The sequence below is a fragment of the Patagioenas fasciata genome, chromosome 10 (genome assembly GCF_037038585.1).
Source record: "Patagioenas fasciata isolate bPatFas1 chromosome 10, bPatFas1.hap1, whole genome shotgun sequence".
NCBI lineage: Eukaryota > Metazoa > Chordata > Aves > Columbiformes > Columbidae > Patagioenas > Patagioenas fasciata.
The window spans coordinates 21,111,658-21,123,786 of record NC_092529.1 but is presented as its reverse complement, the minus strand read 5'-3'; the positions used below and the strand labels follow the sequence as shown (position 1 = coordinate 21,123,786).

The window sequence follows — 12,129 nt, the reverse complement described above, 5'->3', positions numbered from 1 at the left end:
CAGAGCAGTTCCATAGCACAGGGTAAACGGTTGCCTTTTTAGCTACACCTTTGCATGTATTCCAGCCCAAGGAGGAACACACAGGTGCAGTGTCTATACTGCCATAGACTGATATATTCTTTTGTCCCCCCCCCCAAACACTACACTTGTCTTAATTTCCTCTCAATTACACTCAGGCATTAACTAATACTGACTAACTACAGCCCGAAATAATTATTGCTATCTGTTCCCTTTGTAAATATAACTCCAGCACTGAGCTAGAAGAATAATGGCATATTTACAGAAGGCAGCTAATTAAATTGAGCTTCAATTGCTTTCAGTTTGCCAGAAGGAGCCATTCTCACAGCAAAAAGTGTGTGCAAGCCTGCATGCTTACCAGGAACAACTCGGTGTAACATAATTCAGAGTTCCCAAGACAAAAATTCTGTTCAAGACAAATTTACACTGGCAATAAAAATCTCATTAAGGAAGATATGAAGATCTCTCTACTACACCACGACAGTTAAAAGAGGTTATCATTTTTTCAGTTTATTTAAGGAACAGTATATATTTCATTGTTCCAGAGCAGCTGTAATTGCAAGTGTCTTTCAAACACCGCTTGCAGTGATGCATTTGTCTTATGACTGTAACTTCAGAACCAGCCTGTTGATGCATCTTCATTAGGACAGGGGAAGACCTGGTGTTTCAAACCTCTTCAATGCTTGGTTCAGTTTTGCCCTGTTTTCCCAACCCTTGGCAAGTCTCTCTCCACACCCACAACCACCCCTTTATTCAGCCACCTGCAAAGATTTCCTGTGGTCACAATTTGTCTCCAAATGTTTGCACCCTCTTTTGTTCCTTAGAGATGTTTAGCTAAAACCATTCATGATAATTACAGAGCAGCAGTCCTTTGACAAATCAAAGTTTGAAAGAACCATTCTGCTTGAAGCCTGTTGTTACCAGTCCCCAGGGCCTTTTCTGTTTTGCAAAAACAAAGCCAAGGGGATTGTTCCAGAGTTGTTGTTTTCCTCCCTAACAAAGAACGTGTCTTTCTTGTCCCAGTGTTCAGATAGAGAAGCCTGGCACACTGATTGTTATTTACAGTCTTCCTTGCAATAGTTCACCGAGTTGCTGGATGGAAAACTGATTTTCTTCTCCTCTCTGCATATCATTTTGAAATTTGTTTTTATCTGTTGGAAGTAACAAATTGGCAGACAGTAGCACTTTTCCCATGTTTAATTAATTCCTTTAATTTTGTGGTAAATGAGAATAATGGGACTTAATTTTGCTATTTATGTAAAATTGATAGGTAATTATGAAGATCGCAGGAGATTTGGCTTTACAAACCAAAATTAAGTGACCTCTCCATGAGGATGGCTTGGCACATCTCCTTCACTCCTTGCGTGAAGTGGAGATGGCATGGAAGCAGATTTCGTTAAGCTACATTTAGGTTACAGGAAAACAAAAATGTGGAAATTTGTCATTTAAAAATACGTTACATGGATGGAAATGAATACCAAGAGTGAAACACCATGTGCTGTACAAGCGCTGTTCCTATCAGATCCTCTTCTGATACAATGCTGCTTTCTTTTATTTAATAGAAGATGTGGCACTGTTGTGCCTCAGAGGGCTGAGGACAGGGGGAAAATGGGATTATAGGAAGTGTCTGAGGTTGAACCTGGGGCTTGAGGATACCTGGCTTGAGTTGCTGTTTCTGCCACAGATGACTTCTATGCACTTTAGCAAGTTCCTCCTTGTTTTTTCCTGCTGTGCCATTTGGTTTATAATCCTTCTGTTCTGCTTTAGCTAGCTTGAGTGCCAATGCTTTTTGGAAGAATTTATAATGAAAAGGGCATTGCAGACCTGTTGGAGATCTCTGTGTGCTACTGAAAGAGGGATGGTAAATAACACCCCAAGATGTGCACCAGCATCTGGTGGCTCATGGTTGTCTCAAGTGATCCAGGACCTGGTGGGTCAGAGGTGAGCTCTCCTCATCCCGTCTCTACGGGTGAGTTGGCCTTGAAGAAATCTGGGCCTCAGTCTGCACGCTGAACAAACATGAGCTGACCTGCACCCCGCTCTCAGAGTGGTTTTGCTGGCGCTGCTGTGACTTTGCCGTGCTGGCCTGGCCTCCCCTGGCTGATGCTGGTGCAGGTCCAGGAGCGATGCCAGCCCCCCATGCAGCCTCTTGGTTGGATGCTGTTGGTTGGGCCAGGGCTCTGAGGTGAGACATAGTGGGCTGGACCCAGCAAGGGAGAAGAGCTTTCGTTAACCTCTGTCAGAAGCACCACGTGTATTTGCAGGGAGTGGGACCAGCTACAGGGTCTTCTTTGAATTTAGCCTCAAAATCTAATTTCAAAGGCAACCACTTGCAGATTTCCAACTGTCTTTTAGTTTTAATGTCCAAAGCTCCTTGCGGCAATGCTCAACAGTCCTTGAAATTATTTCCAGCATGTATTTTAAGTTTCAAAAGGAGGAAGCAGGGGAAGAAAATGATCTAGATTCTCCTCAGTGATGCTGCATCAATACTTGGCTGATCTGTATAATGCTAAGCACAGCGGAGCAGAGCTGAGCTACCAGTTGCTAGCTAACAAGAGGATTAGCTTTGCCTGCGGATGGGCTGGCATAACTTAAGCAAGAGGGTAAATGCGTAGAAAAGTCAAACTTGGACTCTGGGTGAAGGTGTTTCAGCTTTTCCCCCGAAGAGCATCCACCGCACAAAGGGTGGGCAGGAAAGAAAAGCAAAAGCATTTATTTGTCTGGGTCTTGAGGAGCCTTTGGCAGTGAGTCAGTGCAGCTTTGCTTTAATATTTGTTACTACGAATAATTGTATTTATATTCGTGGCCAACCCAAGTACTCTGAGGTTTATATGTGATAATCAAATCCAATCAAAATATATTCACAAACTCTCAAGTAGGATCCGTTTAAAATAGGATCCTCCAAGATGGGCTGGAGAATGGGGAAATCAAACAAACTGACAGCAGAGGGTTTCTGAAGACAAAAAATAATGTAGCAATGCCTTTTCCTGTTGGTCTGGGGTGAGAACCCAAGGGCTTGGTGCATGGGGCTATCTGCTGAACCCCACTCAGCATTGGGGTGATCCTGAATTTATTGAGGTTCCTTTGAGGCTTTGTCACTCAACACAGATGACTGGAAAGGAATGTGGCTGTTTCAGAGAGATCTTTATCAATTGCTTTAAGAGTCTAGAGAGCAAATTATTCAAGCTCTCACTTAAATGTTTACATTTGATGGCTCTCTTAAATCTGTTACAATTGGAATAGAAGCTGTTGCTATGTTTCTGTGAAAGATGAATTTTCTGTTACTATAAATACAGAGCAGAAATGTTTGCTGTTTATTTCTGCATGATGTTTGACAATTTTTCTATCCTCATCTATTACAAAATCTGCAGCCTTTTTAGGATTTAATGTCATGCTATTATATTAAATTTCCATTTTTTTAATTCTACAAGTCATAGAATTTCCATTGATCCAGGTTCCTTTTTCAAATTTTCTGCTCTTCCCTGTTGCTGATTTATGCTCCTTGAGACCGTAACCATCATTACACCCATTTGTGATTGAATTTTTAAATCATTTTTAGAGCTCGTATTTCAACTGGGTATTTTTCCTTTTTAACTAGGTAAACCTTCTTTTGTGGTTGTGGGAGTTTCACTGGTTTGTGATTTTATTTTTTTTTAATTATTTTTTTAATATTTTTTTTCTCTTCTCCTTACCTCCTGGATATTATTCACTTGCACTGTATTTGCCCCAAAAGCACTTTCAGTTTCTGTTTTGGCTTGCTGGTTTTTCAAAGAACCAGCAGTCAGCTTTAATGGTCAAGCTATTATCTGCAGAGGAAAATGAAATGTGGTTGTGATTGCTAGTAGTGACGCCAGGATGAATATTTAGGTCGGTGATTCATTCTCTTTATCTATTTTTTCGTCTAGGGAGATTGACTGTTGAACCACCTCAGTGTAACTGCTGTATTTTTTTGTGTGTAAGAAAAATATCAGTTTCCAAAGTGTTTCCTGAAGTTGAGCCCCTGTGATAATGTAATTCTTCCCCATATTATGGTAAGTGTATTTCAGTAAGTCTGGAGGGGTCTCAGAGTGATGGTTCCTAATGCACTGTGGTAGCATCCTATACTTAACTGGGTCTTAAATTTATAGACAAGCCTCTAATTCTGTTTTCTTTGTGTTTAGGACGTAAATATAGCAGTTTGAGTCCAGACAGAACAGGAATTACAGTGACGGGTGACTCGATAAAGAAGTAAAAGGTGAAAATTCAGTGAAGGACCAAAGAAAGCTGCTGACTGGGGAAGGGATCAGGTCTAATTTTGCATCAAGGCACTGCAGCTAATTTCTGATAGGGGGACAAATCACCCTCGGGGCTTGGCAGGTGGAAGATGGATCCCTCATATTGACCATCAGCCCGCTTGGTGGAACAAGCAGAGGCTGAAACTTGAAGTGCTCAGACATCATAAGCTGAGACTAAGGATGTTGCTGCTTAGAGGAGTCAGATTTTGGCTGCGGGAGCATGGCTGATGGGTCAGTGCTGCTGTCTCATAGCACTGGGAGCCGTGAGGAGGTTGTGATTTAGGGACCTGCTTAATGGAGCAACGCGAGGAGGGACCAGTCAACCGTAAGAGCTCATGGTGGTAAAAATGAAAGAGAAAATCATAATTGCAAACAGCAGGTGAAAGCAGTTGAAATTAATTAGGATTGCAGCGTGAGGTGAAGTTGCAGAAAGATGTTCACCCATGCTACATGTAACTACCTGCTGATTATCACAATGTCTCTGTTCATCCACAATTCCTTGAGGCAAATCGTAGCCTCTGTGCTGGAGAAGTCAGAGGAACAATTGAATTTTGGCCTCAGAGAAAAATCCTTGTTAACTTGAACAAGTGGAACACCCATGCTGCTTATTCTATGCTTTTCATATGCTTATTGGCTGTTAGTTTAGCATTTTACAAGTAAGGCCAAGAAGAGATGATATTATTTTCACTTTTCACTTTTCTCCCTATAGATTTATTCTTCATGTCCCCGCTGAAAGAAAATTCCCCCCTATTGTTCTTGTTATTGGCATTATACATAGATAAAACAATTTAAGAGAGTATTTTTCCTAGTTAGGCAGACCAGAGATACAATATACCATAGGCACATCTGTCAACATGATGCCTCTGCCTGTCTTTATTTTCTCAGTTTGCTTGTGGTCCATTTAAAATTAGATTACGACTGATTGGTTCCTGCATTCGAACTACTTTGGACGACACTCCATCCACTGCTGTATAAAACAAAACTGATGCGACTGGAAAGCCTAAGGGATCAATTCCGAATATCACTGTGTAATAAAAACTGTATTTCTTTAATTTTTTATTGATTTGGCACTCATTCTCATGTAATGCTGCTGTGGTAATATTAAAACTCAGTGACTGACAGTGGCATCCCATAGAAGTGATTTAAATAGCAGTACCAGGGAAGAAAACAGGCTTTGCTTTTGCAACAATTCTGTTCAAACTGGCCCAGCGGATCTCACTTTCAGGGAGGGAATATATTGTGCGCCTTCCGCCCTTTGAAATATATAATCTATACTTTTCCCAGCCCTGTATGATGCCTGTGAAGCCAACAGGATGCCTGCTCTTGGCGTCACTGGGTGCAGCCTTTAAAAGTCTGAATATTTGGGATGTACATGGGAATGGGTTATTTGTGTAGGGTAGGGAACTCATGTTTGTTCAAATGCAAACCCCAGACTATTCTTCATGTGATCCACAATACAAAACAAATGAAAAGAGCATTCCTGTGAAATGTGAGGAATTTTGCTGGTTAATAGTCACAAAATGTGTGCCACTTACAGGTGGGAATATCAAAGAAATTTATGAGGTTTGGATTCACAGAGACAGCCAGTGAAGTGGGAGCTGGGCATCGGAGGCCCTCAGAGTGCCCAGGAGTCCTTTCCTGGCCCTGGAAAACGGGATGGAGGTTTTGTTAGTGTCTGCAACACTGCACTGATGAGAGGTGCTTCTCAGTCTCTTCTGCTTGTGAGGTATTTGGTTGGGGAAGCAGCAGATGGAGGGAGCACAGCCCACACCAGCCTGGACTTGTTTTCTGTTGACTGGAGTCAGGCAGTGGTATTGCTCAGGTGTGATACTGAATTAATATTGAGTGTGCCTCTAAGATAAAGCCGTTATTTAGGAGCTCATTAAAGTACTGGCCTTGAAAAAATTTCGCACTGCTAATATCCTCTTCCATCACCATGTCAGGGCTGGAGCTGGTTTAGAGAAAGGGCTGTGTGCTCCTCAGCCACCTCCCTCCTCTGACCTGGGGGGCTACTGGGACCGGGGCTAAAACCTTTCTAAGCCTAGAGCTAAGAAAGTGCCAGGTGTTAACGTGAGCTGTAAATTGCTGAGTAACTCTGGCAAAGTCCTTCAGCACCCTGACTTCCAGAAAAGTCCCTGAGGTTAATTTCTCTCTACGCCTTCCTTCAGTGAGCTTCTCCCTCTTGGTTTCCCACCTCATTTTCCCCTTTTTCTCTTCACGCTCCTGAGATTCACCTCTTGCTGTGCCTACAGGGTTTGCAACAAGATGGGAGAGAAGCCACTGCCGTTCCCACCTTCTGCTGTCCTGTGTGCCATGAGCCCCAGGAGACACCGGGGACACGTGTCCCATGGGGACACCTCTGAGCCTCCAGCCCGGGGAGCAGTGTGGAGCTGCCTGCTTTCAGAAGGTAACCCCAAAAGGGTCAAAAATGAGTCACTGGACTTTATCGCCTCCTCACAGCCCCGTTGCAGTTGCCTCGGTGGATTCTGGCAGCGTTATTGCTGTGTTGGCAGGTGACAGGGTTCTCAACTCATCATGGCAGGACTTAGGAGGACAGCAAGTGTCCGTGCTGGAGAGCCCGTCTGCTGCCCACCTTTCCTCCAGACAGTGTGCAAAGGCCTGCTAGAGCTTAAATAAATACTAATTTGCAGTAATGGCATTTAATCCTCTTCAAACCATAATTTACAGTATCAGATTATTATCATAGTATCTGATCTACAGTTCGTAATGCTTTATTGTTATCCCATTACAGGGAGTTCTGCTGGCACTGCATATTGTCTATTTCTCTTACAAATGTTCTACAGAAACCTTATTAATTATTAGTCTCATAAAACACCTGTTAATGTTACCATTTTAATAAATCTCCTCCTTAATTAAATTAGGTGGTTCTGATAGTAAGCCTCTAATGTCCAGTGCCTTTCTGTTCTCCTCACAGTCTGATTGTAGAGTGGGAAGCAGTGTTCAATTATAATTGATGTAGGCCATAATTCAGAACCAAATTATAACATATAAAGCCATATGATCGTTGAGGAATATAATAGATCTCCACACTGAAGTGTCACTTGGATTGATTAGTGCTGTTTCTAGAGCCTTGTTAGAGGTGAGAAAAGGCTTAATTCAAAAGGATCTTTTTTCTGCTTTTCTTTTTCTCGCTTTTTGTCTTAAATTCATGTACTCTCTTCCCTCCTTGATACATAGTATCTAATTCAGTTACTTTGGTGTAGTGTTCACACCGCCTACTTTCCCACTTTTCGTTTCTAGTTCTAAAGCTGACCTTTTTTTTTATTTTATAAAGGCAGACTACATGATGATTTTATTTAATGATTTAATAAAACTTTCCCTCCTGAGATAGGTGCAAGAAATCTTGCTGATCTATTACTGCTGCTAACCAAGCATGAAAGTACAGTTATATATGATACAGCAATACTAAAGCTATAAGCAAAAAATTAAAAGTACATCAGAATGAAGACCTTCCCCTCACTGCAAAGCTGATGAGGCACCAGGAAGGTTTCGCACACTGGAGCAAACGTGCTGCTCACTTGGGTGGGGGTTGGCTCCCCTCTGCTAGGGAATGACTCAGGACAAACCTGTCCTGGAAACCATGCTGGTGCTCACCCAGATCCTGTTCCCATGTGGGCTCTGAGCACCTCTCAGCCTTGGCTGCTGCTTTTCAGCTTTGTCAGCAGAGATGTGATGTGTTTTATGGGCTTAGCAATGTTCTCTTATCTTTCAGGAAACCCTAAAGCAGAGAGCGGAGCTTTTCCAGGACCGTGGTGAGAACTGGACTCTGTTGCTGGGGAAAGTGTCTGTTTTACATCACTTCCCTGCCTGCCTCCCCTCCTGTTGTACTCGTTTGCCTTCCTCATGACAGTTATGGTCACTTGTCGCTCAGGAAAGAAATGCAGCAAAATGTTATGTGTGGTTTTAATTGATTTTAATACAACTTAGAAGCTTAAGTTGTAGCAGTTCCCACTCCGGGTCTCCCCCTTCCCCTGGGCATGTGTGTTTCCTCCCCTCTCACTCCTCCTTGCTTGTGGGCTTTGCTATCCATCCCCTGTGAGCTTAGTTAAATGCCCCCCTCAATAGGCTATTGACTTCTTCTTGCCCAATTTTGTTAGCGTGGATTCCATCTCTCCGCAGTAATCCTTATTTCTCAAAGAGGAGCCTATGGTTGCAATTTCTGAATCAAACAGAAGGATGCCATGGCTACTTTGTAGGTGAGCTGACCCTTTACAAACAAAACCACCACACCAAAACAACAACCCAAAAATCTTTGCTTTCTTCTTTTTAAAACTGAATTACACATCAAAAATGTTTTGAAGAGAAAAAACCGCAAACTTCATTTGGGAGATATGAAATATCTTGACTTTTTAAAATGAAGGGTTTTGGTGTGTTTGGGCTACTTGCCTCGTGTTTTCCCACAGTGGAAATATTTTCCATTTTTTTCCACGTTTGCACACAGGTTGCTGAAATTGTTGTTTTGATACCTTCTGCAGTATTAGTCTTGATTGCTCATTTTCTCAGCCCCAGATCTATTTGCTTTGGGGTTTGCATTTGTGCCCTATGTGTATCCACACAAATGCCCTTTCAGGCAGGGACTGAATAGGGACAGAAGATAAGGACTTCAATCTCAAGTGATTGAAAAGAAGAAATAAGTGGAAATCCATGGAAAGCAACTGTAAAATCTGGACTATGAAAGGGGTTGGTGCAACACAGGTAGCTTGCAAATGGTTGAAAAGCCCCATGAACAAAATGAGGTGCTGTTTCTGTATATTTAGCCAAATGGCAAGTCATTCTTTAGCATTTTTCTGCCACATCTCGTGTTGCAGGCCTGCAGGAATTTGTCAGGAGCAGATTCTGCAGCTGAGGCTTGTAATGAGACATCAGCTCCTGGTGCACACTGTGGATCTTCCTGTGGGAACCAGACGATGCCTGTTTGTCTGTCCCTTCCCAGCACTGAGCAGAAGATCCCCCATTCACTTGCTCACAATGTGATAAATGACAGTGAGTTTCCTGGAGCTGAATACTGCCTGTCCAAGGTCAGTGTTTGTTCTTCCATCTTCCTTTCGCACCGGATATGAACCCCCAGCATCAAGTGATCGAGGGAGTCCTCCAAGCTAAGGAGCCTTTTTGTTGCTAAGAGACGACTTCTGGAGGAGCAACAGTCATTAACATGTTGGGAGAGTGGGTAAGGAACCGCAAATTAAAGTGATTTGAAAACGCTTCTACATTCGCACACTAATTGCAAACAGGGGGAAATTGTCCTGAAATCTGGGGTGTGCTGGTTACTCTTGGAGCTTGGTCATTCTAATGGATTGTTTGCATGTTTCACAGTGGGGCTACAGTTGTGTGTAGGTATTGCTGTCCTCCCACTCTTTCTTGGGGTGCATTTAACCCATGGAAAGTGTGGCAGAGCCCAGTGTCCGCTTGATCCTGCCCCTGCTCTCCACTTGGCACACAGACACACTCAAAGACCATTAACTGGTTAAACAAAGTGATGCTCAGAAGCAGCATGTGGCCCAGCTTACCGAACTTTGGTAGATGAAGCGTGTCTATTGAGCTATATTTCTGTCAGAGAGAGATGATGCAGTAGGAGATAATGCATTAATTATCTTGGTTTCAGGGCATTTTTTGAGCTGTCACACATTCCTGCCGGGAGAAGGGAGGCAGGGCATGGAGTCACTCTTGTCCCAGGCACGCTGCACTTTGTGCTTCACCCACCCCAAATAATTCTTTGGACCATTTAACATCAACAAAATCACACCTGTGAGCCCTTTGCAAAAAACAGTGTGTGACTTCTGCCCCTGGAGGCCTGATCCTGCCCAGCACACCTTCCTGGCCAGGAGGAAGCTCCTTGGTGAGTGCAGCTTGTTCTCTCTGCCTTCATCCCCATGGTGTTTGAATGATTGATTCTGCTCCCCATTGCTGGGGTGAAGGCTTTGGCAGGCAGTCCTGGCTCTCCAGCGTAGCTGTGTTAGCATCCTTTCTGCTCTGGCCCAGGGCGGCGCAGAGCACAGCTGTGAGATGCCGTTCCTGCTCCCTGCACAAAGACAGTCACTTGCTGCACATTAGTGGGATACAGTGGAAAATTTATGTATAATTTCTCTGTTCAGTTGGAGCAGAAATACCATTCTGCGAGAGAAGCGGGCCTCAACAGAGCTGAATGGCTCAAAGAATGGGTCCTATCAAGGCTGATAATCTTTCCTAGTGATAACGCAGTGGATTATACAGCGATTGGATGCTGAGAGTACGCTGACCTTAATCTCCCTTAACTTTGGTTTTCTCTCCCATCTGATAATGATGGAGAAAGTACAACATGTGCCATAGAAGATTACACACATCCTGCCACACTTCGCAGATGGCTGATACAGAAATCGGAGACAATGCTAAAATAATTAAAAAACCCACAAAAATAAACCAGTGTATTCAGCTCCTTTTGTGAGGCTGTGTCTAAGGAAACTGAGCCAGCCGGCCTGAAATGCACAATATCAATGTGAGTAGATCTTATTAAGATTCTGTGTGGCTGCTAAAGCATCCTCAGCCGTTGCATCCAACTTAGCATCACTGCTAATGGGAAAGAGAGGGAGAGATTAGTTTAGGCGACTTTGAGACACCACAGATATAGGTGGGAGGCATCCTCTGTTGCTTGAACTTGTATTTCACTGACCTGCTATGTGGTGAGTGGAGTGCCAAAAATACAAAAGAGTTGGCACATAAAATCCATGTCTACTCTATCTACTCTGTCAAGGCTGAAAAAAAAGTCCTGAATGAGCCTTGGAGAGTCAACAAATCACTAAAACAGCAGCTAAAAGAGGAAGTTCAGCACAAGTTCAAATCATTAAAATTCTGTCTAATGTATGCTCTTGCAGACTGGTGGGCTGAGCGCGATCCTGGCGAGCGGAAGGATGTATGTGAGCTGGTACGCAAGCAGAAAATGGACAAGGTTGATGTGACTGACCTTCAGTGTTGAAGCCTGATTGTTCCTGTCATTTGAGATGGCTATACGGAAAGAAGAGGTCAGTGATGCACCTCTGAGCTGGAGACGGTGAGAAATCAGCTTTCTGTGCAGATTTTGGGGCAGATCCCCACCAGTGCGCAGAGGAACGTGGCATATTTATAGCTTGGATTTTTGCTGGCATTGGTGTGAGGTTTAAAACAGGAAGACAACTAGGTAAAGGAGTGACCGTGGTGGAGTATGAACATAGATCACTCATTTAGGAAACACCTCTTGGCTAAAAATCAGACAAGGCCTATGAACAGTGAATATGTTCGTTTTATGTTCTTCCACACAGGCAATGTGGGGGAAAAAGAGACAAAACTGTACTGTCTACCTTACCCACATTTCTCATTGCCTCCAATGGGAGTTTTGTTCAGGAAGTGCAAAACAGAGCTGGTACTGTATTTCCATTTATTCAATAGTTCTAAGATTGAAAACGATAGAGGCTGTGCAAAAGAAATAACAGGGGCATCTCATAACCATGTGTCGCTTCATTAAACAGCTGAAAATGGCAATGAAAAAGGAGAGATTGCAGAATGAGATTTCCAGACAGCAGGATGAGAACATAAAAGACTCTGTCTTCTGCTTGTACAATACACATGTGGTCAGAAAAATAAAAGCAGCAAGCTATCTTACTGTATAATAGACAAGTATTTTCATAGCTGTTATTTTGGATGCACGGGAAGTAGAAAACTGCTTTACACAAGAGAGTCACTTGTTAACTTTGGATATGTGATATGTGAATGTATAACTGAGATAACAAATCATGTGGTTTAATCCTTCTCCTTGACAGGAAATATTTGCATTCAGAAGCTCCAGAAGTAACAATGAGTAGCTAAG

At 43.0% G+C, this 12,129-nt stretch overlaps 1 long non-coding RNA gene across 5 annotated transcripts in view; it reads left to right on the top strand.

The window, feature by feature from the left end:
- Positions 1-8,431: 8,431 nt before the first annotated feature.
- Positions 8,432-12,129, top strand: part of LOC139828794 (uncharacterized) — a 79,801-nt gene continuing 76,103 nt past the window's right edge. For 3 of the 5 annotated variants that reach the window (XR_011740776.1, XR_011740778.1, XR_011740774.1), the window contains exons 1-4: positions 8,432-8,509; positions 9,122-9,480; positions 9,916-10,149; positions 11,162-11,337. This is a non-coding gene — a long non-coding RNA (uncharacterized lncRNA). The remainder of the gene's footprint in view (positions 8,510-9,121; positions 9,481-9,915; positions 10,150-11,161; positions 11,338-12,129) is intronic. The other 2 variants (XR_011740775.1, XR_011740777.1) reach the window with 2 other exon arrangements.